The sequence below is a fragment of the Bubalus kerabau genome, chromosome 7 (genome assembly GCF_029407905.1).
Source record: "Bubalus kerabau isolate K-KA32 ecotype Philippines breed swamp buffalo chromosome 7, PCC_UOA_SB_1v2, whole genome shotgun sequence".
Taxonomy (NCBI): Eukaryota; Metazoa; Chordata; class Mammalia; order Artiodactyla; family Bovidae; genus Bubalus; species Bubalus kerabau.
In genome coordinates this window covers 101,075,210-101,101,109 of record NC_073630.1, presented here as the reverse complement: position 1 = coordinate 101,101,109, position 25,900 = coordinate 101,075,210, and the positions used below count along the sequence as shown (strand labels likewise).

Below are 25,900 nucleotides of genomic sequence, written 5' to 3'. Positions count from 1 at the left end.
GAGGGTGAAATTCACGTCCAGCCTGGAACTGATTTGAGAGTGTGATTGCGTGGTTTTGAATGTCCTGGCTTTTCTTGGTTGTGGCACCTGCTTGCACAGATTCTCCCTGGTGTCTGCAAGGAAGCTTCTTCCAGAATCTCTTCAGTATAGTTTAATAATTCTTGGCATAAATGTTTGTTGGATAATCAAAAGCCTGAGCGGCAAGTTTCTCTAATCTTACAGAGGACTCTCAACATTTCTGAAGATCGTCACTGGAGATATTCAAGAATCCCAAATTTGCAAACAACTCTGTAGCATATAATTCCCCCGTAAAATGGATATTTTCCCCACTGGTTGGAGCAGCCACTGAAATAGTGTCTGGACACCCCCTCCTCCCATTTTCATATAGAGCAAACTCTCTTTCATGTCCTAGATCCAAGTTCATTTCCAAATTTAACATTCTACTATTTTCTGTTTGTTTGTTGTTGTTTTTCAGTCATTAAGTTATGTCTGACTCTTTGCAACCCCACGGACTGCAGCACGTCCTTCACCATCTCCTGGAGTTTGCTCAAACTCATGTCCACTGAGTCGGTGATGCCATCCAACTGTTTCATCGTCTGCTGTCCCCTTCTCCTTTTGTCTTCAATCTTTCCCAGCATCAGGGTCTTCTCCAATTAGTTGGTTCTTTGTATCAGGTGGCCAAAGTGTTAGAGCTTCTGCTTCAGAAACAACATATCCAAAACTCCCTTTTGGAATCCAAAACATATCCAAAATTTCCATGGAAATTCAAGCTTCATTCCAGTTCCTCTAAGGAATCTCCAGGGAATTACAAATCATGCTCCAAGTGGTCTCTCTTTCAGCCTGCAGAATTTACTCTGATGCTACAGATGGCACCTTGTCTATCTTGAGTCGGCTGCACTGGCCACTGTGGCTGTTCCTTTGGTTGCTCATCCTGAGTGGCTCCTACATGGCTGATGTACATCAAAGGCACGGCAGATGCTAGGACCTGTGTTGTCGATGTCAGCCAGCACCTGTGCCCAGGATGTCCCGATGCCATGCCTGATGGTGGGGCTCTGCAGTCTGCACCAGGGATGCTGGCTCCCAGACCACAGAGCTGCCGGTACCCACACCCAGATGCCTTGTCTCAGAGATTATGATTGTGTTGCTTTTCTTCCCCCAGGCACCCTTCTTTCCTTCCTTAACCAAGCCGAAGTACAAAATAACAGAAACCCTTGTAGCATAACAGTGTACAAGAGAAATGTTAAGAAGTGGTTGGTTTAGACAATGAGAAAGGTCTGGTAGTCTTTATAATTATTGTATTTGTAATATACCAGACATGGGGAGTTTATTGCTTCTTCAATTTTAGGGAGTAATTGTATTCTATACTGTGGCTAAATTCTAAAGCCAGTGTGTGAAAAGAAAAGGAAAGTGGACAAAGTCATTCTTGAAATCCCCTTCAGTTGCTCATAGACCAAATATCCATGGCCATATTTGTATGCCACAGTGAAGACTGACGGGCCATTTTTTGATGAACCTAACACAGCTGGTTTCCGTACTGGCTATTGAAACAAACCATTGTTTGACTGACTACTCAAAATAGTTGACGGGTAGAGGGGCCATATTGTATCGGAAATTCAGATCTCTAGCTGTCATGGTGTTGTGGAATCCAGTAAAATGTTCACACTATGAGAGGCATAAAAACCGAAGCCACGTAAGGGAAGATGTGTGTTGTATTCACTCCTTTCACAGAATAACAATGGTAAACCAACATTTATTGGAGACATGCTGCCAGGCACTCTTAAAATTTTTTTTTTATTGGAGTATAGTTGATTTACAATGCTGTGTTTCCGGTGTACAGCAGTGTGAATCAGTGATACATATATCTGCTTTTTCTCAGATTCTTTTCCCATATAGTGTCAGGCACTCTATTAAGCACTTTAATTGTTATTAACTCATTTAATTCTTACAACAACCCCAGAAAGTGTTTGTTATTATTATATCCATTTTTTTTTTAAAGCATAACTCCAATACTTTCGCTACCTGTTGTGAAGAGCTGGCTCATTGGAAAAGACCCTGATGCTGGGTAAGATTGAAGGCAAAAAGAAAAGGGGGCAGCAGAGGATGAGATGGTTGGATGGCATCACAGATTCCATGGACATGAACTTGGGCAAACTCTGGGAGATAGTGGAGGACAGGGAAGCCTGGTGTGCTGCAGTCCATGGGGTTGCAAAGAGTTGGATATGACTTAGCAACTGAACAACAACATAACTGAGGCAGAGGGAGGTCAAGTGGCTTGCCCAGTTAGAAAGTGGCAGGGCTTGAATTTGAACCCCAGCAGTCTGGCTCTGGTGCTCTTGTTCTTACCTGCTTTGCTCTACACTTTCGACCATGGCTCCACCATTTAAATGTCTTTTCCTCTCCTTTCCACGTGGAATGGAGTGGAATTTACCAACTTAATGTTTTTAATGGTGTGACTCCATTGTGCTTTCTTGCTGTGGCAAAAATTCAATCATACTGAAAGGCATAAAATACTCAAAGGGGTAATGTCCTATGTTCTCACCTTTAGCTGGAACAAATGTTAATGGCTTGTGCATCTTCCCCACCCCCAGGATTTCTTTTATGCATGCATTCACACACATATTTTGTTTCTGTTTGACATATACTTCAATTTCCTTTTTCACTTATCAGTGTCACAGACCTCTTTTTATTAATATGTCAGAATATGGACTTTCACCTCCTCTGTTTTTAAGAGGACTATTTTTAATTGGAGAATAATTTCTTTACAATGTTGTATTGTTTTCTGCTGTAAAACAACATGAATCTGCTATAAATATACGTGTATCCCCTCCCTCTTGAGAGCTCCAGCCCCCAACCCCTCATCCCACCCATCTAGATCACCACAGAGCAATGAGCTGAGTTCCCTGTGCTACACAGCTGCTTCCCACTAGCTAGGTATTTTACACATTCACCTCCTTTTCAAGAGCTATTTTAGTAAGTGCAGATTATTCTGCTGCACAAGTAAATCATAATTTAACTTTGCATAATCCCTTACTGATATATAGTCAGGTTTAAAAAAATTTTTTTTGCCAAGTTTTTATTGTTATCGACTCTGTGGCAGACAGGCTTATTTGCTCTCCTAGTATTTTACAGATTTAGATTTTAGTTTTAAATCTTTAATCCACATGGAATTTGTTTTGTGCAGGAAGTGAGGTGGGAATTAGAGCCATTTCTTGACTTGCCTCATCCAAATGATTACCCACCTGAAGAGATTCTGTCTCCAGGCACCCCAGTAATCACGCTGCATCTATTAGGGGAATACTTGGGAAATTGTAATAAGGAGAATCTCTGTGGTGGAAAATATTTGATAGTGTGTGTTGGGGAGAGGAAGCAGAAACAGCAGGCTCTGCCAATGTGGACGAGAGGCCGGAGCTTCGCTTTCAGGTTGGAATGCTGCATTTTAATTAGCAATATTACTCCCAAATGTTTAGCTGCAACAGTAGGGGATTAGAGACCCCTGCTTGCTCATCATAATTCAGAACCTGCGCATCAGAGTGTCTAATTAGATCTGCTCACTTTTAAAAGGTCAGCCAATAAAATTGTCATGTGTCATTCAAGGTCTAGAAGTTACTCTGCTATAAACTTGAAGGATTTTTTTTTTTAAGTTAAAAATTGCCTATTCATGTCTGGTATCTTTAAGTGAGCTTTGCTGGCTGAAGATTTTGGCAGGCTATCACGCAAAGGATCTGTGAAGTCTTTCAGCCACTTAGAACAATTCGTGTCCTTTGTAATTTTTTTTCGTTATCACTTTGGACACTCTGCTAGAAGGAGCCACTGTATCTTAAGCCGTTGGTTTTATTTTCCTACTCACAAGGAAAACAGCATTCACTTTGGTCTTCGTTTTGAATCTTAAACTCTGAATTGAATATTACTATCAATTAATTTCCATGGGAAAAACAGTTCCCCAAAGAGCTGTGCTCCTCTGGAAAAATCATCATCATACTGAAATGAATGGAGCTAGGTTTTCTTAATTTTATTCCTTGGCTATAAGTGAAGGAAGTTAGGGAGCGATCTTAATTCTTTTAAAGCCACTAGAATCTTAATTAGAATTCTGGATGGGGTGGCAAGTTCAGAGGAAAACAAATGTGAATTATGGGCAACTCTTCCATATGACAGCTGTTGTCTCGCTCGGCTTCCTTAGCCCCCACGAGAGGGACTGCCTCCTGGGTCCATCGGGCCTCACACCAGTTTTCTCCATGCTCAGAGCTGTTGGATGTTTAGCCTGAAGGATCTGAGATGAGGGGGAGAGGGCATTCAAAGCTGAAAGTGATCATTACTCCTATTTCAATTATATTATGGATTAAATTAGCTTTTGTGGCGGTAGGAAAAAAAAATCTTATCGCTCCTCCCAATATTTTCTAAAGTGTGGTTGCATCATAATCAAAATGTTGCTCACTGGAGTCCATTCCAGAATGGGAATCTCTGGCAGCAGAACCCAGGGATGTATTTTTAAAAAGCCTCTTACGCTATTCATTTGTGCATTAGGGTTTGAGAACATTTGATTTATAACATTACTTCTGTGGGAGAAATGAACTCCTGCTTCCAACCAGTTGGCTTCAAAGTGTACCCTTGGAATCTAGCGTGTGGGTATGTTGAGGCTTGCCTGTGTGTGAAATCCATGGTCTGGATGGCAATCACATTTTAAAAGTGTAAAGCTAACAACTGGTGAGCAGATTATGGCTCTGGGTATTGAGGTTAATTAAATTCTAAGGTATGGAGCTGAGGAATTAAAGCATACAATGGATATTCAGCTGGAAGGTGAAGCTCCAATAGTAGTTTAAATATCTGTACCCTAATGTCAACTGATTACCCTGACACTGAGCTTTAGATAAGATGGCTCAAATCCTTTCCTGCATCCATTGGAATGTCTAGTGTTCTTTCCAAGATTTCTGCAAATCCTGGAGGACTTACCTTCCCAGGATTACTTTAGGGGGATCACTTTTTTTTCTGCTTTGCATCTTTTGTTTAATTATTTGACTGCTCTGAGTCTTCGTTGCTTTGTGCTGCTGGATTTTTCTAGCTGTGGTGAGCAGGATCTATTCTTTGCTTTGGTGCTTGGGCTTCTCATTGAGGTGGCTTCTCTTGTTGCAGAGCACAGGCTCTAGGCACACGGGCTTCAGCAGTTGTGGCACATGGGCTTAGTAGCTCCACAGCATGTGAAATTTTCCTGGATCAGGGATTGAACCCCTGTCCCCTGCATTGGAAGGTAGATTCTTATCCACTGTACCACCAGGGAAGTCTGCTGTGCATCTTATGATGATTCTTCATCTCTGTATGGTATAGAAGGCTCCTTCTTTTTGATTCCTCCAGCAACAAAGAGTTTTTTCATTAAATAGAATCTTCGCAGAAGATGGTGGAATGAAAGGGCAGAAGTCATGCTGCCACATCACTCATCACAGATTACAGCTTACACTCCTGTATGAAACACCCTTGTTTTTAAACGTATTTCTGACCACACTGTCACAGGGTATGTCTCACTGGCCCAGACACTTCATATTGTGTCCTGGCCTCTTCCCATCTTGCTGGCTTCTCTGTCTCCTTTGTCTCAGCTAGCTGTCCTGACTTGCTTTCAGAATTCCAAACTCTTCTCACTCTTTTACTCGGAAACCATCAATCCTCTCATTGCCCCGCCCCACCAACTCCCAGACTCATCCCCAGGCCCACCTTTGCATATCCAACACCAGCCAAGCTGCTTGACTGAGCAAAGGGGCCACCCATTCTCTTCTTTAATAGAATGCATCCTCCTTAGAACACAGGTTGGGGATTAAATAGAATTTTCCTAAGATCTATTATGTATTTCTTCTGTGGAAGGATTAATTCTGTCCAGTCTCTCCTGAATACTTAAGAGCTGAGAAAGACTCTGTTCATCCTACATCATTGAAGAATCCTTTTTGTTGGGAGAATTGCATCTGGAAAGAGATAAGCAGGACTTTTGTAAGGTTTTAACAGGCAGGTGCACATCAGTGCACTCCCATTAGTTACCCTCATCAGTCTTTACAGCGCTTCTGCTAACATGTTTAGGAGTAGAGCATCTCTGTTTGTATCCAAATAAACACAAACAGAATTACTTCCCATATACCAGCAAAAAGAGTGCTACTGACACCAGATGAGTGGCATCTGTAAGACTGTTCAGGGCACCCTGTGTCATAAATCATATCTTGAGAAGAAAGCAACTGAGTTAAATTGTTTTCAGAAGTGTTTGCTTTCTGGCTCTGTTATCTTTTGTATATCTGAGAGCTTTCTGCTTTGCTTGAAATGGAAAGTCATTTCCCAGGCGAGAGATCATTTTATTTAGTGCTCTTATTTTCTTGGTAAGGATTCTGAATTTTTTCCCTATTAATTTCTATTTTTATGCACAGTGATTCTCAATTGGTGAGAAAATTATGATCTCATAATCTCTTTTCCTTGTACTTGCTGAATGATTAGTCTCATTTGCTGTGTGAGTTCCACTTCATGGTTGTGAAATGACGATTCTCCCTGACTCTGGCTGAGCATGTCGGCTTGATGGCTTTGACCTTTTCCACGAAAACAAGGGAGATGAAAAGATGTGACATGTGTGTAAATTGTCACTCAAATGGGGTTATTTTGGCTAACGGCTTGGAATACATGCTTTGCTAAACTCCCCGAAGGCACCAGTGGAATGTTTTGTGTTTGGGGTTTTCTAAGACATTTGATAGTCTTGTTATTTTTAAGCAACGAGAAAAATCCTGATTGGCCATTAAATACAAACAATACATTTATATCCTGAGTCACAAGCTCTGTGAATAAATGCATTACAGATTCCCAAGAAAAACCCTGTTCTCAAGTGGTGCAGTTAAATTCGCTTCATCTATGCTGTGATGGATATTACTTCCACTGCACTTAATTGGGATAACTGACAAATTTAGATTCAGAACATTTCAGTGACTCCAAGGGATGTATAAATATCTCACCAAATCCATTTAAATGGTATTCTGGATTTGGTCAGGGGTCTCACTGTAGTAATTTGCAGGTGTGACTGATATTAACTTATAAATTTCCCATGACTGGTCCTTTGTTGATTTCAGGCTTCCTCCCTGTTCAGTAATGATGGCTCAGCAAGCATATTTTACCTTCCTTCTCTGCAGGCCCTTTATTGCTTTGAGATGTGTCTCTGTGTGTGTGTGTGGGTGTGTGTGCATGCATGCACACATTTTTAATAGTAATGCATGAGACAGTATTTCCCACTAGAGCATATTCATAAGAGCTTGTGGAACTGTTTCTTACTGGACATATTTCTCTCTTTATTTGTCTGTGCTTTTAGTTAAGGGGATGGAGATGATATTTAACTGGATAAACAGTGACAAAACAATAGGGATGTGTAGAAGTATACACATGCTCTAATAATCTGGACATATCACACTTGGCTAATGATCCTATGATAGGATTTTTAGTAATAACCATCAGGGTCAACATAATAACCCTAATGTGTTGCCATAATGGAGCTGATAAATTTACATGTGAGTAGAAATGATTCATTTTGAAGTCTTTTTTCTTTTTCATGACTGAAAATGAGGTTCGCATTCCCTGACATGATCTTTTTGTCATTTGCTTTTTTTTTACTGTCACTAGAATTTTAAAAAATACTTACTCACTTCTTTGACTGTGCTGGGTCTAGTTGCAGCATGCGGGATGCTCGATCTTTGTTGGAGCACGCAAACTTTTAGTTGTGCCATGGAGATCTAGTTCCCTGAGCAGGGACTGAACCCTGGTTCCCTGCATTGGGAACTCAGAGTCTTAGCCACCAGACCACCAGGGAGGTCCCACTGGAAAGCTTTAAACAGTGACATGATCAGATATGTGTTTAAAAAGTAGCTCTAGCAGCAAAGAGGCTGATAGAATGGAGAGGCATCCATCCATGGGACCCATCCATGCGTCATTCATTTGGAAAAGACAGCTATAGCTTGGAGATTTAGGTGAGTCATGCAGGTGAGTTTGCTCAGGAAGGTGTGCAGAACAAGGAGAGAGGAGGGTGATGATCACATCCTGGGGAACACTGACATTTGATTTGGGAGCAGAATGAGAGAAGCCAGAAAAAGAGAATAAGAAATGGTAGCAGAATGTAAGGAGAAGCAGGAAAGAGCAAGCACTGAGGGACCTATTTGCAGGGCAGCAGTGGAGACGCAGACAAAGTGAACAGACTTGTGGACACAGTGGGGGAAGGAGAGAGTGGGATGAATTGAGAGAATAACATGGCAATATATACATTCCATATGCAAAACAGATAACCTGGGAGAATTTGCTCTGTAAAACAGGGAGCTCAATCCAGGGCTCTGTGACAACCTAGAGGGGTGGAAGTGGGAGAGGGATTCAGGAGGGACTGGACATATGTATACCTGTGGCTGATTCCTGCGGACGTGCGGCAGAGGCCAACACAGTATCGTAGAGCAGTTGTCCTTAATAATTGTATTTTGTTCTGTACTTCTCAATATCATACAATTATAATCTTTGATAATGAAAAGAACTTATTAATTAAAAAAAAGAGGCACTGGGTAGATCATCATCACTGGGTAGATGATGTCAAATAGTACGTGGACAGAGACGATGGCATTGGACTGGACACCCGGGCCTTTTTAATTTTTTGATCAAGATAGCTTAAATTTAATTTCACTTGCTTCAAGGAGTTTATCATCTTTTGAGTTACCTTACAACCTTGTGCTTCTGTGAGATATAGGACATACTGCAGGAAAGATGCTGTAGCTCTCTAAAGGACATCTGAATCATATTCTAAAGATAACATTTTGATGATTATTGTTGTTTTCAGTTGCTAATTCATGTCTGACTCTTTGCAGACAAAGAGTCCCATTTTGATGATGAGAATGATAATTTTTAAGTGTTCTGGATAAGAGGATCTGAGTGTGACTAGAATAAGCAATAGGAAGTCTGATCTAGGTAGTGAGGGTCAAGTAAAAATGGTCCCACTGCCATCTTTAAATTTTTTTTTTTTGGCTGTGCAGGGTTGTCTTTCTGAGCTTCTCTAGTTGCATTGTGCAAGCTTAGTCACCCGGTGGCAGATGGGATCTTAGTTCCCTGACTAGGGATTGAACCTGTGTTCCCCACCAGGGAAGTCCCCCACTGCCATCTTAAATGCAGGTGGGGCTTGAAGACATACAGTGTCCACACCTACATGCTCTCCTCAGTGCCTCATTACACCCCTCCTGGTGGAAACGGAAGTAGAAGCTGTGTATCTGGGTCCCAGAGTTAAGTGTGCTCAATAATCCAAGTCTCCTACCTTTTACTTTTATGATAGATTGTCCCCTCTTCTCTCTGGAATTCTACAACTCTAAAGTGAAAGTGTGCAAGCAAGTTGAGAGAGAATGAACACAAAAAGCCTGGGGTCTGCTGTAGTCAGTCTTAAAATTTCATGACTTGCTGCTGGTGAGAAAGGGTTAATTTGGCCACAAAGCCACGATGAGGTTATATTCATCTCAGAACCGAGTTGCTGGAATCCAACCCAGCATTGTAATTAACAGATACAGCAGGCTCCCTGCCTGGAGCCTTGGATCAGAGGCTAGATGTAGAATTCAGAGAAGGAAGGCTCATTGACCTCCAGTGTCTCTCCCTAGCTGGTACTCTTAATACTTTTTGCCGTCAATTCAGCTATATTTGTGTTTGACAAAGTGTCTCTTTAAATGCTTCAAATGATCAGACCTTTATTTTTGACCTTTCAGGGGAAATCTGTAAACAAATAGAACTGCAATACCCAAATGAATAATGGTGCTCAATTGTAAAATTTAATGCAATGAAACTAACAGTTACAGCAACACCGCTACCCAGCTCAAGTAAATCAATAGCTTCCTAGTTGCATCTGTAGCTGAGAATCACTGTGGCTGTGGCAGATTTTCTGCTGCAAACTTGAACTGTGGAGAATTAATACCAATGGCATAGAATCCTGTTGATGTGGCTCTGGTCGCCCAGCTGGAGCAGGGAAGGATGCTCTGGTGCACTTTTTATGGTGAATGCAAATTAGCAGATAGTTGTGGGAATAAAGTTCTCTTCTTAATCTATGGCAGGAGAGAGCTAGTCTGCAAGAGTTCTTTGCAGACTGTAATTAGTTTATTCATTAAGGTTGGGGAATTCAATGACACAGCTGCATGAGGTAGCATGGAAAGCTACCTGAACATATGGCAGAAGGATAATGCAAATATAGTTCCTGAAAGAAAAAGGCAAATGGTACAACTTTGTGCTTTTATTTTACATCCTGCAGTGATTTTCTGAAGGGAGGTGGTGAGTTGATTACACTCCAAACCTTGTAATATACATTGATTTTGGATTGTGGGGCATATTTGTTTTCCTTGTATGTTGCATATAACATATCAGTTCAGTTCAGTCGCTCAGTTGTGTCCGACTTTGCGACCCCATGGACTGCAGCACGCTAGGCTTCCCTGTCCATCACCAACTCCTGGAGCTTGCTCAAACTCATGTCCATCGAGTCGGTGATGCCATTCAACCATCTCATTTATGTAAAAATATAAATGTATATAACATATCTGCGCACACATCGCTAGGCATCTTGATACATACACAAAAGACTGAATGCTGTTCTTTGGTCTCTAGCAAGAAAGACTAACACTTATATCCATTTATGGTGTTTCAATCTCCCCTTTTGTTTTTAGTATTACTTATTAATCTAACAAGGTTTTAAGTCTTATTAGAGGTGCATATGTGTGCGTGTGTGTGTGCGTGCACGCGCTCAGTTGATCTGTCCGACTTTTTGCGATGCCATAGACTGTAGCCTGCCAGGCTCCTCTTGTCCATGGAATTTTTCAGGCAAGAATACTGGAGTGGATTGCCATTTTCCTCCTCCAGGGGATCTTCTCAATCCAGGAATCGGACTCAAGTCTCTTGTATCTTTTGCATTGGCAGGCAGGTTCTTTACCACTAGTACCACCTGGAAAGCCACAGAAGTGAAATAAAACTATTGGTTGTATCCAACTTCTGAAAAACTTATGGGTATTCATACATGTAAAATTCAACCTTGCTTGTGGAATGCAAGCACTTTCATAGCAGAGGTTCTCTTAAATCTATTTTTTTTTTGTACTGTAAAGACTAATCTGACTTCACATGTAGCCATAGTTATGCAAAATTTAAAATCCATATAGTATTTGACTTAAAGAAAAAAACCAGACCTGAATTCAAGCAGGTTATAGAAAGAATTAAATCTGCATTGTTAGTAAGGAAGCCCAGTAGGTTGAAAAAAATTAGAGCAAAGCAAAACTCGATTTGAACTGTTATACAAAACCATTCTTGTGTCTCTCCTTATAATCTTCACGTGTCACCTGTAAACATTCTCAGTGAAAATGTTATTGAAGTCAAAGCATTCAACCAGGGACACAAGCACGTGTGGAAAAGCAACAGAGCCTGAATACTTTTGTTCTTGGCAATTGATTTACTCTATTTTAACGCCAAAAGCTATTTATTGACTATCATCTGCTCATATGGTTTCTTCTTCTTGTAACTCTCAATCCAAATTGGTGGCTAACACAGATGAAACAAGATTCTTCTGCCAAAACTAAGATGTTAAATTAGGAAGGAACTCACAATGCACAGTAAGATGTACTCGTGATTGTTCCTTGGTATCTGATTACAAAGAAGCTTTGCATCTTATTTCATGGTTTTCTGTGCTGTATACATTTTCTTAAAATGTGTATGTGTGTGTTGCTTCCATAGTAATTCAAAGTCTTTCAACTTCAGAAATGTAAATTTACTTCTGTTCAGAACCTGATGTTGGTGGCTGTGGCTCCGAGAGGTGGTTGTGGGAAGCAGATAGTTGTCGGTAAATGGACAGGAAGGGGCACCCACAGCTGTACATGGTAGGTCAGGGAGATGATAGGGAATGAGAGAGAGAATGGGATCTGAAACTAATATGCCTGTTAGAGAAGTGTTAGTCACTCAGTCGTGTCCGACTCTTTGCAACCCTGGACTGTAGCCCGCCAGACTCCTCTGTCCATGGGCTTTTCCAGGCAAAAATACTATAGTATGCTGCCATTTCCTCCTCCAGGAAATGGAGTTGAGTTAAGTGAACATATTAAGAATCAAGTGATGATCAAAAATCAAGGAGTCAGACCAATACCATAATCCAGGATCTAGTCTGATGGTGGTTGATGAGAGCTGAAACGAAGCCAATCAGGAGTCAGATGGTACAGATCCAGCTGGGACAGGAGACCCTCCTAGACGGAGCAGGTTTTTACAGCATTCTCCAAAACTTTCGTATATTTAGATAAAATAACTCCTATGACAGGGAGAATTATCAATAACCCCAGATATGCAGATGACACCACCCTCATGGCAGAAAGTGAAGAAGAACTAAAGAGCCTCTTGATGAAAGTGAAAGAGGAGAGTGAAAAAGTTGGCTTAAAGCTCAGCATTCAGAAAACTAAGATCATGACATCCGGTCCCATCACTTCATGGCAAATAGACGGGGAAACAGTGGAAACAGTGGCTGACTTTATTTTTGGGGGGCTTCCAAATCACTGCAGATGGTGATTGCAGCCATGAAATTAAAAGACACTTACTCCTTGGAAGGAAGGTTATGACCAACCTAGCTGCTGCTGTTGCTGCTAAGTCACATCAGTCGTGTCCAACTCTGTGTGATCCCATAGACGGCAGCCCACCAGGCTCCTCCATCCCTGGGATTCTCCAGGCAAGAACACTGGAGTGGGTTGCCATTTCCTTCTCCAGTGCATGAAAGTGAAAGTGAAGGCGCTCAGTTGTGTCCGACTCTTAGCGACCCCATGGACTGTAGCCTACCAGGCTCCTCCATCCATGGGATTCTCCAGGCAAGAGTACTGGACTGGGGTGCCATTGCCTTCTCCTACCTAGACAACATATTAAAAAGCAGAGACATTACTTTGCCAACAAAGGTCTGTCTAGTCAAGGCTATCGTTTTTCCAGTAGTCATGTATGGATGTGAGAGTTGGACTATAAAGAAAGCTGAGTGCAGAAGAATTGATGCTTTTGAACTGTGGTGTTGGAGAAGACTCTTGAGAGTCCCTTGGACTGCAAGAAGATCCAACCAGTCCATCCTAAAGGAGATCAGTCCTGGGTATTCATTGGAAGGACTGATGTTGAAGCTGAAACTCCAATACTTTGGCCACCTGATGTGAAGAGCTGACTCATTTGAAAGGACCCTGATGCTGGGGAAGATTGAGGGCAGGAAGAGAAGGGGAAAACAGAGGATGAGATGGTTGGATGACATCACCGACTCGATGGACATGGGTTTAGGTAAACTCCCGGAGTTGGTGATGGACAGGGAGGCCTGGCGTGCTGCGGTTCATGAGTCGGACGTGACTGAGTGACTGAACTGAACTGAACTGATGACAGGGAGAAACCTACTCCAATGTACAGAGGAAGAGGCAGGTGAAAACACCTGGGTGGATTAGAGAGGACAGAGCTTGACTCCAGTTGCATTTATAGTCCATGGTGTTAATTAATTCCATGAAGATATTACCATAGAGAATAACAAGGCATTTTTATGATAGTCAATGGATCATCCTGCAATTTTCATTAAAAAAAATTTTTTATTGAAGCATAGTGGATTTGCAATGTTTTGTTAGTTTCAGGTGTACAGCAAAGTGATTCAGTTATACATATACACGTATATATATTTTCAGATTCTTTTCCATATAGGTTATTGCAGAGTATTGAGTGGAGTTCCTTGTGCTATACAGTAGGTACTTGAAATTTATTTTATATATAGTAGTATATACATAGAGAAGGCAATGGCACCCCACTCTGGTGCTCTTGCCTGGAAAATCCCATGGACGGAGGAGCCTGGTGGGCTGCAGTCCATGGGGTCGCTAAGAGTCGAACACGACTGAGTGACTTCACTTTCACTTTTCACTTTCATGCATTGGAGAAGGAAATGGCAACCCACTCCAGTGTTCTTGCCTGGAGAATCCCAGGGATGGGGGAGCCTGGTGGGCTGACGTCTATGGGGTTGCCCAGAGTCAGACATGACTGAAGCGACTGAAGCGACTTAGCAGCAGTATATACATGGTAGGGCTTCCCAGGTGGCTCAGTGATAAAGAATCTGCCTGCCAATACAGGAGACACAGGAGACTTGGCTTTGATCCCTGGGTTGGGAAAATCCACTGGAGGAGGAAATGGCAACCTACTCCAGTATTCTTGTGTGGAAAATCCCATGGACAGAGGAGCCTGGCGGGCTACAGTCCATAGGGCTTTCAAAGAGTTGGACAGGACTGAGTGGCTAAAGAGCAGCTGTGTATATATGTTAATTCAAAATTCTTAGTTTATCCCTCCCCCGCTTTCCCCTTTGGTAACCCTAAGAGAATAATAAGACATTTCTCTGACAGTCAATGAACAGTTCTGCAATTTTTTAAAAAGCTTTTTTCTCTGGGAGTAAGGGGAGAAGCAGCAGAGTTCTGTGTCTCTTTTGCCAGCATTAATTTAGCTGGGTTGTTTGTGGGTTTAAAGTCTAGACTGTTTGGTTCTTTGCATTTGGGGGGCTGTTCCTCCTTAGAAAATGTGTGTGGTAAGGAGTTATCTATTGACTGATTCCTAAGTCCTCCATCCTCTACTGACATTTTATGTATGAAGAAGAAATAAAATTTACAATCCTTGCCTTTGGGAATTTTATAGCCCTTTTGAGGAGGCTGGATACAATTGTGCCTTCAATTTTACATTCATTCACTCCCTTGTTGTACTAGATGCCTTGTCTGTAATAATATATTTGGTAGATCCATCCTTGTCTTCAGGGAGGTTATAGTCAAATGAGTTACTTAAGTGATGCAAAACTTCTCTTCTACTTGCCTGCTGCAAATGCCCTACCTCTTTGCTTAAGGCACTTTGTATTTTGCAAATATGGAATAGAATGAAATAAAACAAGGCTTTGTAGTCTTAGGGCTTTATTAATTTTACAAGATGGTTTCAGCACATTTACTAGTGTCTGGTGAAGAATTGTGATAATTAAAATTCAGCTGTACTAATTAAAACAAATGAATAAAGTCTTTAATGTTCTTTTCCTCACAATTTTTAATTTCCTTTTTGCTTACTCCTGACTTTGCAGAATTCTGTAATAGTCATTGGGGTTTTTACTGTCATTAGGGAAATTTATGAAGTTATATAGCTCAGGAAGCCTGAAGAAATCCTATAACAGTAATATTTGAATAAATTTAGTTTCCTTTGGGTCCGCTTTTTAAAATCAATAAATTTAAACTGATCGGTATTCTGAAAGTCAAACTTTCTTAAGAAATTCTGACCAGTGTTTATTATTTTAATGTGCTAGGGTTAAAACTGAGTCCATGTAGGCTTTCTCAAGTCTCAGGAGTTAAAAGCTATATTTGTGATACGAAATCAGCTAAATAAAAACTGCATAGAAAACAGAAGGAAGTTATACAAAATGCTAATATTGGTTGTCTCTGCTTGCTGAGATAATTTTGTTTTTGTTTATTTGTTTACATTTTTCTACATTCCTAAATTTTAAATTTAGCATATAGGCAACTTAGAAAATTACAATAATAGCAAGTGGGACTGATGCTGAGGCTGAAACTCCAATACTTTGGCCACCTAATGTGAAGAACTGACTCATTGGAAAGCACCCTGATGCTGGGAAAGACTGAAGGCAGGAGGAGAAGGGGACGACAGAGAATGAGATGGTTGGATGGCATCACCGACTCCATGGACATGAGTTTGAGTAAACTCTGGGAGTTGGTGATGGACAGGGAAGCCTGGTGTGCTTCAGTCTATGGGGTCACAAAGAGTCGGACACGACTGAGTGACTGAACTGAACTGAACTGAAATGCCTTTAATGGACTTCCCTGGTGGCTCAGATGGTAAAGAATCTGCCTGCAATGCTGGAAACCCAGGTTTAATCCCTGGGTTGGGAAGATCCCCTGGAGAAGGGAATAGCAATGCACTCCAGTATTCTTGCCTGAGAATTCCATGGACAAAGGAGCCTTATGGGCTACAGTCCCTGAGGCCCCGAAGAGTTGGACATGACTGAGCGAGTATCTAATGGTTGAGATTTCCGCCATAGATGGGATTTATCTTTCAAAGGCAGGTGTCAACTTCCTTTTGAACAATCCTTTCACATTTACAATGGAGGCATCCTTTGGAATATTTTGTTTTATGAATTGATATTTCATTTCTTTCTTTCTTTAGAAAGAAATTTGCCATCTATTTCTTTAGAACACTAACTCATCAGGTCCTTTCTGAATTAGTTTGATAATTTGATATTGCCATTGGATAATGGAGTGTTTGGCTTCATGTTTTTAATTTAGTCCAGCCTTGAAAATGTAGTGCTTCCTTGTGATTTATTAATAGTATAATATCAGTAATAATAAGTAATGCTTTTACAAAGTGCTGAATCATGTAAATGGGGGAGTTTTGAGGGAAATCAGATTTCCACCTGTCAATATATTGGGTTGGCCAAATTAACATCTTATGAAAACCCTGAATGAACATTTTAGCCAACCCAATAATTCCTAACTCCTCTCTCTACTCCAATAATAGTAGGAACTTGGTAAGTGGTTTCAAATGAAATGAGAGAAAGAGTTTGGCTTCCCTGGTGGCTCAGAGGTTGAAGTGTCTGGCTGCAAGGCGGGAGACCTGGGTTCAATCCCTGGGTCGGGAAGATCCCCTGGAGGAGGGCATGGCAACCCACTCCAGTATTCTTGCCTGGAGAATCCCATGGACGGACGGAGGAGCCTGGTAGGTTATAGTCCATGGGGTAACTTTTTAAAGTCTATTTTTTTCTTATGGAAACCCTGAATGAAATTTTTGGCCAACCCAATAATTCCTAACTCCTCTCCCTACTCCAATAATAGTAGGAACTTGGTAAGTGGTTTCAAATGAAATGAGAGAAAGAGTTTACTCCTGACTTCATGAGTATGTGATGAAGTTGAAGTCATGAGTTGTGTACCCAATAAGGATATGGGCTTTTGAATCTGAGAGCTGATTTCAGTTTCTTTCACTAGCTGTGCGATCTTTGACAAATTATTTTACCTCTCAGAGTTTCCTAATCCGTGAAATATGGAAGGTAATTTTTACCTTTCAAAGTTACTTTGACTAGGTAATATGCACAAAACGTTTACCATGATACTTGGCACACATGGCCATTGTTGGAATAGGAGAAAGATACCTATGGGTGGAAAAAGCCTCATATAATATTCTTGACTACTGAATTTAGGAAAGTCAACCTTTCTCCAGAATAATAATCAACTCTGACAGGAAGTTATGAACTTTTGTAATAGAGGATGTATTACAAAGCACTGTTGGGGTTTCGAGTCTTGTTAATGACACCAAGTGATCCTCTAAGCATGGAGTGAGTACCATTGCCCACACAGCAATTAACTTCACCCTTCATTAGTAATGTGCCTACAGACATGATTTCTTTTGCTCTTATCTTATCTCACTAGGATGCCATCCAAGAGAACACTTAAATAAAAATCCAGTTGTCATGTCTTGCTGTTAGCTGAGCAAATGTAGGGTAAACACCATTAAGGTTAAATGTGTTACACTAACCTCTGTTGAATGAGTAACAAGAAGGCCAAGAACTCCATCTAAGCTAAGGAACAGCTAATTTTGAATGACAAAATGGAATCTTCTAAATTTAGACCTGGGTTTAATGAGGGGATTCAGGCATTCTTACCTGAAAGCACAAGAGAAAAACTGAAGTCGTTCCTTCATTTGGGGTCTGCTTATTACTTATAATTATGCTCCCTGTTCAGGATCACAATCGAGGATTTTAAAATATTTTTTTCTTCCCCCTTTTCCTCTTTCATTCTCATCAGGAATTATTTGCTAAGTCACTTCAGTAGTGTCCAACTCATTGCGACCCTATGGATCATATAGCCCACTGGGCTCCCCTGTCCATGGGATTCTCCAGGCAAGAATACTGGAGTGGGTTGCCATGCCCTCTTCCAGAGAAGGAATTATTTACTGAGCATCTATTATGGCCAAAATACTGAGCTAAAATTTGAAAGCCAAAGGTATAACAGAATTGCTGCTCTTCATACCTATTTCAACAGTTCAGGTGGCTCAGACATTATAGAATCTGCCTTTAAAAATGAGGGAGACCCAGGTTCAATCCCTCGGTTGGGAAGATCCCCTGGAGAAGGGAATGGCAACCCACTCCAGTATTCTTGCCTGGAGAACTTCATGGACAGAGGAGCCTGTCAAGCTACAGTCCATGGGGTTGCAAAGAGTCATACACCACTGAGCAACTAACACAGAGAGGACAGAATAGCCATAGGAGGAGGTAGGTTTTGATGATGAATATCAGATAAATTTCTATATAAAATATTCTGAGTTGGCAGTTTAGTAGAGACTGAGCCTGTCTTTCTCTCAGACTCTAATAGATCAAAACACTTTATTTATCTTCAATTTTCCCAAATCAAAGCTGGCACTGCTACCTTAATCTACTTTTTTTTTTTTAACAGGCATTAAAATTCTAAGGTGTCATCTGGAATTTGAGAGCCATGCTCCATTAACACTAATGAGTGACTTTTGGTTAAATCTTCATGGATCAGGCTGAACATTTCCCTGTGGGTATTGATTCACCTTTCATTTCAGTGGGCATCACACCAACCGACACTAAAATTGTTTGCATCATTTAACCTGTAAGGGTGTCCAACAAATCTATGATTTATGATTTGGAACGTATCCAACTTGGTCCAGATTGTTACTGAAAATTTCCTGATTTCTTCCTTTCTATTCAGGTCAAATAGAGGCCTGTAAATTTCCAGGCACTCCTTGTTTCCTGTAGGGCTCAGGTCAAAATACTTTATAAATGGGCTAATATGACTTCTAAAATGACTGTTCTAACAATAATGAAATAATGTAAATTTACTTCTGAAAGTTGGAGGTTCAAGTTAAACATCCATGACAGACTGTATATTTTTGTCTGTATATTTCGAAATAACTTTCAGATTCACAGCTATGTGGGTGGGAAATTGTTAAAAATTCCTGAAAAATGTAAGGAACCTCCAAAAAATCATATTTTTACTTCCTACATAATTCTGAATAGTGTTTATATTAACTGTATCTACCTTGAGTGCAAACTTGATGTCAGGAACTATTGTTGAGATGTGTAATTAATTCAAGGTGAATAAAAAGGTGTTAGGCTTCCCTGGTGGCTCAGATGGTAAAGCGTCTGCCTGCAATGTGGGAGACCAGGGTTTGATCCCTGGGTTGGGAAGATCCCCTAGAGAAGGAAATGGCAACCCACTCCAGTACTCTTGCCTGAAAAATTCCATGGATGGAGGAGCCTGGTGGGCTACAGTCCATGGGGTTGCAAAGAGTTGGACATAACTGAGCAACTTCGCTTTCTTTCTAAGAAGGTGTTAGGTTCTATGCTTTTGTCATGAACCTTAACTTTGAGGCCTCAGCCTCCCACCACTAATGAATTTTCCTCTAATGCTCTAAGATTTTGACACTTTGAACTGCTTGTGGTCAAGTGTGGATCTTTGTGCCCGTGTCTCAGCCCTTTGGTTTGGGGACCTGGTCCTTGCCAGCGTTTCTTAACAATTTGTGTCCCTGTTATAGTCTGACTGTTAGATTGGGAGCCATTAATACTTGGCAATTTTTTGCTGTCATAATGATGCTGAGGACGTTCCAGATGGCTTTTCCCGTTCTCTCTAGAAGAACTATGACTTACTTATTCCCTTTGATGGGGTTTTGATCAAGCAGACATTCGTCATGACCTTGATCCAGAGTAGGGACAAGACTTGGTTGGTTCATCTCTAGTCTGGGGATGACATATACGGTACTCTGTCTTGTATTCCCTAGGACAGGCTCACATGCTTGTCAGAGGTTTGGCTTTCTGATAAAAGGATGAGGCTTTAGGAAGGTGGGAGTCATGTATATTAGGATTGGAGTGTTGCCAGGATACATTTTGAGGAAAAACAGAGAAAGAAATATCCAATTGAATTTTTGAAATAACTAAACCAGTTGTGAAGGGAACAGGAAGTAGACAGATGAGGGTGTTCTGTTTTCTTTGGGCCTGTCTCTGTAGTACTCTCAAAAGTGAAAAGTGAAAGCTAAAGTCAGTTGTGTCTGACTCTTTGCGATCCCATGGACTATACAGTCCATGGAATTCTGTAGGCCAGAATACTGGAGTGGTCTTTCCAACCCAAGGATTGAACCCAGGTCTCCTGCATTACAGGCAGCTTCTTTATCAGCTGAGCCACAAGGGAAGCCCAAGAATACTGGAGTAGGTAGCCTGTCCCTTTTCCAGAAGAGCTTCCCGACCCAGGAATCAAACCTGAGTCTCCTGCATTGCAGGTGGATTCTTTACCAACTGAGCTACCAGGGAAGCTCCTGTAGTACTCTCAGGGTAGGCACTTAATGTAAGTTTAGATTAGGAACAAAATGAGACTTTTCTGCTATTAAGTTTAAAGGCAAATAATTGTCTCACATCCAACTTTGTTCCCCATCTTTTTCTACTGCACCTCCCACTCAACCTTAAAGAGAAAAAAAAAAGGAATTTCCTATAGTGTTTTATAGTTAATGTTACCTCAGCAGTATTCGCCTTCAGAATAAGGGTAGCAGTAGTTGGGAAATCTCTCTCCTGTGGGAGTGATGAAGGTTCTGTGTCAAGCTTCTTTCCACCTTACAGTTCTTGTGTTTGGGCTGCTCTTTGACTAAAATCCTTCTCTTTGCCTTTGCTGAAGTTTCTGCTTAGACATGCCCCCCTCTTTCATGTTCTCCCTGACCTGCCTCATCTGAGCTGGGGTCTCCCTCACTGTCCCTCAGTCTCCTCAGACTCTGCCCACTGCTTTCTGCTCCATTGCACTCATCACTCCTGGGAAACTGCCTCTCCCACAAGAGAGTAAGCTCTCTGAGGGCAGACATTTCTTACTGCTGTACCCTCAAGGTCCGCTACTGGTAGAGCTTCAAAATATATCTAAAGAAATATTTATTTTTTTTTTATTTGGCTGTGGTGGCAAGTCTCAGGTAAGGCACCCAGGATCTTTTGTTGCCACACATGGGCTTCTCTCTAGTTGTGACTCTGGGGGGCTCAGTAGTTGGGGTGGGTGGGTTTCGTTGCCCCAACGCATGTGGGATCTTAGTTTCTTGACCAGGGATGGAACCCACGTCCACTGCCTTGGAAGCTGGATTCTTAATCACTGAACCACCAGGGAAGTCTCTCAAAAAATCTTTATGGAATCAATGTACTCATTTCTCGCCTTAGGCTCTGTGTGTAGCCTCTGAGCCTCTATAAACATGCAGCTCTGCTCGGCCTATTGCCCTCTTCTGAGACATGCAGTTTTTTGCATTTCTGAAATCACGATATGTGTCAAAAATAAAGATTTAATAGGTGGTGGTTATCACCATAAAAGCTGAAAGTAAATCGATATACATCTTATAAGTCATTGTCTCTTAGAATCAAGGACATTGTGGTAGACAGAATGTACATGTGTGCTAAGTCGCTCGGTCGTGTGCAACTCCTTGCGATCCTATGAATTGTAGCTCACCAGGCTCCTCTGTCCATGGGATTCTCCAGGCACGAATACTGGAGTGGGTTGTCATGCCCTCCTTCAGGGGATCTTCCCCACCCAGGGATCGAACCCATGTCTCTTAAGTCTCCTGCATTGGCAGACAGGTTCTTTATCACTAGTGCCACCTAGGAAGCCCCGGTAGACAGAATGCCCCCCACCAAAGGTATCTGTGTCCCTGATACTTGTAAATATATGTCACCTTACATAGCAAAAGGGACTATGCAGATGTGATTCAGTTAAGGATTTTAGGATGGCAAGGTTTTCCTGGGCTTTTCAGACTGCGTGCCTGAGTGCTCTTTGTGACCCAATGGACTGTAGCCTGCAGATTGGCCAATGTAATTACGAGCCTCTTTATAAGAGAGAAGTAGGAAATTCAGAGTCAGAGAGGCAGATTGTGTGATGGAAGCAGAAGTTGGAGTGATGCCACAGGACAAGGAAGGTGTCCTCTAGAAGCTGGAATTCAAGGACATGGGATTCTTCCCTAGAGATTCTGGAAGGATCATGACTCTGCCAGTCATTTTAGACGTCCACCTCCAGACCATATGATAATACATTTGTATTGTTTTAAACCATTAAACTTGGTTGATTGGGTACAGCCATATTATTACAAGCAAGAGCATGGATTACGTTCTGGAAATTTAAAGTTTTATTTAATCTTTCAACAAGGAAGGGTGAGAGTCAGTGGGTACATGTCTGGCATCCCTGCCCCTCAGTGGGAACATTTGGAGGTATGTTTCATGCAGCCCCCCAGGGGATCCCCTTCAAGACTGAGCCCTAATTGCCCTCAGTACTCATTAGTGACCCTCATACTGACTTGCCTTGCTACCTTGCCTTCAAGCTTCCTGGATTACTTCCAAGATAAACCTTTGGCATCCTAATCCTCACCTCAGGTTCTGCTTTTGGATGAGCCCAAACTGGGATGTCACCCTAGGTCAAGAGACTTGGCCCCAACCATCTTCCCCTCTGTCTTCCTCCTTGCTACCCTCTCTCTTGCCCACCAACAGCCAACTAGAGCAGCCATTACTCAGCATCGAATCTGTTCTGAATTCCTGCCTCCCATAGGATGTTTGCACTTCCTCCAACTTCGTGAGTGCTCCTAAACTGGGTTCATCCTGTAGGTTCCCAATCAATGTTCCTTCATTATGGAATTTCCCTGGTCCTCCAGACTATGAATGTTTTCCCCTACTCCTTCTGCACTTTTCATGGCACTGACCACACATGAAATGAGTTAATTATTTTATGGGAGGATGATTATCTGTTAGTATCGCATGATGTGGGTGTCAGGTAAGATTTATGGGAGACTCACAGGCAGAAGGGACAATGTGGTGCATATGCCCCATCCTCTCAGTGGCTAGCTGAGATGCAGGCTGGGCTAGGCACAGCTGGACAAATCATGGGGAGTGCTGCGAGAGGAGGACCCTGCTGTGTACCATGTATGGATTTATAAGGTAACTGGGAGGAGACAGGGTCAGCTAATGAACATACAATAGTGGAAGCTTCCTGGACAGAGATATGTACCAGATCTACCTTATTGTGCCAGAGCTTAGCTGGAAGTCTCATCCTAATTTTCTTCCTTCCTTCCTCCCTTCCTTTTTCTTTCTTTCTTTATTGTTGAAGTATAGTTGTTTTACAATGTTGCATTAGTTTTAGGTGTACAGCAAAGTGATTCATATATATAAATGTAAAATCTATTCTTTTTTGATTCTTTCCCCTTATAGGTTATTACAAGATGTTGAGTATAGTTCCCTGTGCTATACAGTAGGTCCTTATCATTTATCTATTTTATATATAGTAATGTACCAACTTGATGGACATGAGTTTGAGTAAGCTCCGGGGGTTGGTGATGGACAGGGAAGCCTGGCGTGCTGTGGTCCACGGGGTTGCAGAGTTGGACACGACTGAGCAACTGAACTGACTGACTGAATGTACATATGTTAATTCCACACTCCTAATTTTACCTTAAGTTTTAAGTGGAGAGCCCCAACAGTTGAAAAAAAAGTTGAGTTCAGACTTCTAATATACATATATATATTTATGTTTATACATGTTTCACTGTCACATTAAATGTCAAATAGTAGCGAAGCTGAATTTCTTTATCGAGATAAGCATACACAAAATAAAAATAGACAAAAACAGAAATGAAATTTTAAAAATAGGAAATTGCAAAATGTCTTTGCACGTCCTAATAGATCATTTCATGTGTTTCCTGAGCGCACACACCGCGAGGTGATTACTGAGCTAGAGCAGTGCTTTCCTGAGCGACAGACCCTCTGGGAGCTGGTTAACATGCAGACTCTGATTCATCGGGCCTGGGAGGGGCCTGGAATTCTGCATGTCCCAGGTGATGCCAATGGAATTGTTTTGGGAAAAATACTTTGTGTGGCCAGCATCTTGCTATCCAAAATATTCATAAGCCACTGAGATTTAGATGCTTGGGTTGAACAGATTGATACGGCATCTTCTGTCATTTTGGAATGATTTACTCTGTCTCACGTTTTGCTGTTTCCAGGTGGACTCAATGGGATGTGTATGACCTTCACTGCATCGTTGAATGATTGCCCATCAGAAAAAAACAAAAAGTGAAGGGCAACTGGGCAAGGTAAAAGTTTGTTGACTCTTCATTTCTCTTGGCCTTTAAGATCCAATTATCTGTTTTTCTTCCTCTGAAGGGATAGTAGAAACCCAGTGAGCCCTGTGAGCAGGCTCTGTGCTGGGTGCTTTCCACGTGCTGTTTCATTTCAGATCTGACTCTAATGGCAGAAACCAGTCTGAATACAAAGAGATCTGCTGTGTGCGTGTGTGTGTGTGTGTGTATGTGTGTGTGTGAAGGGGGAGGGCTCAGCTTTCTCTTCTGACCCTCTCTCTGATCTGTCGTGATGGATGGACCAAACCATTCAAACTCCCTCTGCTCAGGGATGCAGCTGAGGGTTTCCCAGTTAGTGACAGAATCTGAGTGATTTGTAGGCATTTGTGTGCTGATTGTCTTGCCCTCTAGGCATGAACTGTGTTGTATCAGGAGGGCAAGAGGGTTCCAAATAGATTTAATATGCCTTGTATGAGCTTCAACCATCTGCCCGCCAGCTCTCAGTGTGAGCATAATATATGTTTCCAGAATCAAACACAAAGAGTCTGTTTTTTTCCCTCTTTCTTTTTCCTTTTTTTCAGAGGCTTTTAGTTCAGATCATTTGTCTTTTCCTTGTCTTTTGGGGGTACGCTACCAGGGTCACCCTTTCTACAATTATATTGGCTTTCATTTTGTTTTCTGATTCCTCTGGCATATTTAATTAAATGAGTTCCCTTTCCTGCTTGCCATGTACCCCCAACAGAAACATATCCTTGAAATTGGTACATATCCATGAAATCTTGTGATGCATCTATGAAGTGGTTGGAATTGAACTGCAGGCATTCCCCGTGAGTACAGATTAGACCCTGGACATCTGAAAATTCTTCCCAGGCTAAATCCAAATGCTGTTCTTCTGAATAATGCAACTTGAACCTCTTCTCTTCTCTCAGTGGAAATCGTGTGACTGTTGATGGGCCTGTTCTAGTAGGACTCAAGTTATTCCGGTGTTGAGTGTCCTTGCCCTGGAACCCTTGTGTCATTATAGGGATCTTAAGCTCTGAAAGAGATGAAAGTAAGTTAAGCCAATCATAGAGTTCTTAACATCAATTCTCACCTAAGTTACAGGAATTTAGCAGAAGATTCAGGAAGCTCTTTACATGAAAGTTGGGTGGGAACACGATCAGAACCTCCTAGCATCACTCAGAAAGCGAGGACTGGGCAGGAAGGGACTAGTGGAAAGTGAACTTTCAATATTCTCTTATAAAGGCTCTAGGGCATAGGGTTCCAAATTCTTCAGTTCTGCTTATTTTTATTTAGTCTGCAAAACGGGCATTGTTTGGTATTAGACAGTGTATGTTTAAAAACTGCTTCCTCTTGAAATACATTTCACATTCAATTCTCCCTACACGGGAGGCTAAAAGAGCTCCACTCCTTGTTGCTCTTCTTGTCTAATGACGATGGGGTTTAGGGAAAGCACATAGGCTCTGGAGGACTGCCTGCATGCTGGCCAGGCTCCATCTCTTTCTAGCTGTGTGACCTTGGGAAGGTAATAAACATCTCCGTGCCGTATTTTTTTCTCAGTTGTAAAGTAGGGATTATGATAGTGTTTCATTATGAGTTGATGAAATGATCAAATATAATAATGCATAATAATATATGTAAAGTACCGAGCAAGTGCCTGCCACATAGCACCGTGTTGGCTACTGTTTCTGTCATTACCATGGAGATGAAGGATGGAGAAGATTGAAAGCGTGGATTCCCCATAACGACTTGTACTGTTCAGCTGTGGAAGATGTTGTCTGGACACATCTCTGCTCCTGGA

General features: G+C 41.6%; 1 long non-coding RNA gene across 1 annotated transcript in view; it reads left to right on the top strand.

Annotated features, from left to right (window-relative positions):
• LOC129657293 (uncharacterized) overlaps nt 1–24,114 on the top strand; it is a 31,057-nt gene extending 6,943 nt beyond the window's left edge. The window contains exon 3 of the long non-coding RNA XR_008716657.1: nt 24,025–24,114. This is a non-coding gene — a long non-coding RNA (uncharacterized LOC129657293). The remainder of the gene's footprint in view (nt 1–24,024) is intronic.
• Nucleotides 24,115–25,900: the final 1,786 nt, after the last annotated feature.